This window comes from Solanum dulcamara, chromosome 6, assembly GCF_947179165.1.
Source record: "Solanum dulcamara chromosome 6, daSolDulc1.2, whole genome shotgun sequence".
Lineage (NCBI taxonomy): Eukaryota > Viridiplantae > Streptophyta > Magnoliopsida > Solanales > Solanaceae > Solanum > Solanum dulcamara.
Window position 1 is genome coordinate 72,187,507 of NC_077242.1, and position 3,794 is coordinate 72,191,300.

General features: G+C 35.0%; 1 long non-coding RNA gene across 1 annotated transcript; it reads right to left on the reverse strand.

Annotated features, from left to right (window-relative positions):
* Positions 1 to 369: 369 nt before the first annotated feature.
* On the reverse strand, positions 370 to 2,680 carry LOC129892658 (uncharacterized). The gene is made up of 3 exons (XR_008767365.1): positions 2,549 to 2,680; positions 1,825 to 1,873; positions 370 to 544 (listed from the first exon to the last, which is right to left on the reverse strand). It is a non-coding gene; the product is annotated as an uncharacterized LOC129892658 (long non-coding RNA).
* Positions 2,681 to 3,794: the final 1,114 nt, after the last annotated feature.

The window sequence follows — 3,794 nt, forward strand, 5'->3', positions numbered from 1 at the left end:
TTTGTTTATTTACTTATATGGTTCAAAGTTGAAACTATATATCATTTTGATAATCATGCATATGTACATGTTAATTCATATATTTCTTCCCTATGTTATGTTCTTTGGATTCAAATTTTGATTTTTATTAGATCAAACCCCAATTTGTCATATATTATTGTCACACCCCAATATCAACAGGGTGTGATGGGCACCCGACCCCGTGCTCGGAGCCGAGCGAACCCGCTAACTCATATTACATTCTCAATCCCTTAAGAATTTTGCATTAAAAAGAAATGAAAAAAAACATAGCTACGCTTTCCGAATCTTGCTATCCAAAATCCATCATCTCATAAACTCATGACATACTACATAATAACATATCGGGTGGTGACGCCGCTTACAAAGCTGACACTCTATACCCACGACTCTGTCTGCAAAGTCTCTAACTTCGAATGAAACATCATAGCACATATACTCTGACTCGGCAGCACTCCAGGAACAAGTGGAGTTGCTAACCCTGCTGCAACATCTTCTATGGTAACTTCTACTTGTCTGGGTGTACCTGCGTGGCATGAAACGCAGCCCCCAAAGAAAAGGGGGTCAGTACGAGTAATGTACCGAGTATGTAAGGCATGAAAATCAGCATAATAAAGAACATAAGGTATGAACAACCATATCGTAGAATCATAGACATATAGTGAGATAAGAGAGTAACCTGTACATATGAGTGCCCTTTTAGGCCGGATGCCATGCATGCTTGTCTTATCATTAAAAAAACATTTCTTGTTCATATTCATAGAAAATAGAAGTCATATCACCGAACAATGTCGGCGTGCCCACATATGTCCCGCGTCCGGGCATCCCGCATCCAGGATGAAAATTACTCCAACTGATCAGGTGGGAATGCGTCTATAGCGCCACATATACACCTCCCCATATCCCACATATACATATACATATACATATAGACAGCATGCAGGAGAGCCCAATGAAAGTCGTGTATTTATCGGAGTGACGGAAGGTCGGTAACCTCCGATTGTATTATAGACTAACCATGGTCGCTTTGTCTCACCTTGAAGGAACAATTATTATAGGATGAGACTATCAACGAAAGATAATATTAAGAGAACGTAGAATAAGGTCACAATCTTATAAGGCGTCAAATCGTATACATATGCACATATGACCAATTTTCAAGATTCGTAGAATAATCGGAATGAGCTATGATTAACAAAACAAGATAAGAGTCATATCAAGTACCTTTCGAAAATTACCATGGATTATATCAAAATAAAACTTTTGGAATCATATACACGTATTTAAGCACGAGAAAAATATCTTTTGGAAACTCAAGAAAATTGACCATCCTAGTGGCTCTACGAATAGGACTTCCTTGAAATTATACAAAATGACATATACTTGTTTCATAAAAATTATGCCAAAAGAAAGTGTAGCTCTATATACTTATGTCAAAACATGCCAAGAGAAAGAAGAGTAAACACTACATACATGAAGCCGTTCTTATCTTAGCCATCATAGACATATTCTCATCCTCGACATCATCAATGTCGTTGTAAAACATATCCATCGTCATTGCCATAAAAACTTGTAATATTGTAAACCTTTGTTTTGGGAAACTATAGACATTTTGGAAAACATTGACGGGTTATAAGAAAAATAGTCATTTCCTTGGGATCATTGACACCTAGCTTTTGAAAACAAAAAAAATATGGAAGCACTTATGAAACCATAACATCGGGAACATGCCTTGAAAGAAAAGGGTAAGCCTTACATACTTATGCCAAAGACATGCCAAAAGAAGGAACGGTTAACTTTACATACCTTGTCCGCTTCCTTAGTCACCCCACCTAACTCTTGGCCTTTCCAAAATCTATAACAAGATTAATAAATGCCAACATTAGCTATAGGTATCCAAGAACCTCATTCTAAACTAACATTTTGTCTATCGAAATTTCGACAGCACTTCCCCTGTAAATACACCATCCCCGAGAATCTAACTCGGCCAATTTACCAATAATCATACCAAATCAATATACTACTTTCTCCAAGACCTTCCAATTCCAATAAGAACAATAACAATCTAATCCCTTCTTTCAAATTCAATTACCACAACCCAATAATTTACACACTAACCACATCATACTAACAATATTAGCTTCCATATATGCAAGAACATTATATTAGATTTACAAACTTCTAAAACAAGTCTCCAACTACTACAACTTTATAAGGATCCTTAAGCTTTTCTTAGCAACATAGAATCCATAACAATAACTAAAATACTAAATAGAATCAATTCACCATAACTTGCCAAACCACCCCCATATTCGGCCACAACAACTATATGCATATTTTCATGAAGTTTCCATCCATTCCTATACCTTGCAACAACCACCACATACTACATAAAATTAATCTATTCTTTCCACACAACATCATATACACGGCCAACACCCACATACCTATTTTCATATACTTCATCCATTTCTTCACTCTACAACATATACCAACCATCCATAACATATAGAGAAAATTGAAACCTTACCTTTTCCACTTAGTTCTTCAACTTGCTAGAATTGTGCCTTGCAAGAATGAATAGTCTTCTTGTTCCAAAAATCTCTCTATGTTGATTAGGGCCTTCAACTTGCTTGGAATATTAGAAGAATTAATTTTTGAAACAAGATTTCAAGGGATGAAATCCCTAGCTATGCCAATTTTTCCTCTCTTATTTTTTTCCCCTCTTTTCTCCAAGTTTCTTGAGAATTCTAGAAATAGAAAACAAGATGACTACTAAGTCATCTTTTAGACTTTTCTACTTCTTTTTCTCCCTTTTTTTTTTCTTGAAGCTTCTAGAAAAATAAAAACCAAGATGACTAATAAGTCATCCTTTGGGCCTTCCTAATTAATGAACTCAATTTCCAAAATTTGGGCCATTTTCTTGATTTGGGCCTCAACTCTTTTATCATTATTCCATTGTAGCCCAAACTTATGTATCTCACTTTTGTAATTCCCAAACTAATTTCCCAAAAATTCCACATAAATTTTTCCCTCGGCCTTCCTCCGTAATTTCACCTCAACGTTCTCTTTAACATTACACCAATATTAAATAAAATAACTCATAACCTCTTTCCTTGCAAGTCAATTTTTGTTTTCCATATTTCCACCTCCAAAATTGCATAACCAACTTATGTATCAAACAAGACCAAAACGTAGCATTATCCTTCACTTGTTACAATTATCCCAAATGTCCAAATGTACAAAAATACGGGTTGTAACAATTATGTCTTTATGTGAAGTTGGTGTCATTCTATACAAATAGATCTCTAATTCTATCTTTACAACTTTGGAGTAGAAAGGATAGATGTGAAGTCAGGCATACAGATTGATCTTGCACCTAAATAGGGCACCCAATTTTTATCTATTAGGTTAATTATATTAATAGCAACGTTTGGATGGACACTCAACCTTCTGTATAGAATAGCAGAAGAAAATTATAATAAGGGAACCTACTGCTAGCCTAAGATCGTTAATTAAGACCGAAAAATTCAACTAAAGAAGAGAAAGCTAGAAAGAAGAAGAAGAACTTTGGTAGAGAAGAAGACTCTTGAATTTGGGTTTTTTTTCTTATAAAAAAAAGAGATAAAAGACTTTAGCAGCTCAATAATTGATACTGCTTGCCAAAACATGTATGTGGACATGTACAGAGAGTATTCATTGACACACCAACAAATATAGGATTCCCCATTACCAAAAGCATGATATTATTAACTACTAAAAGAGATAAACAAACA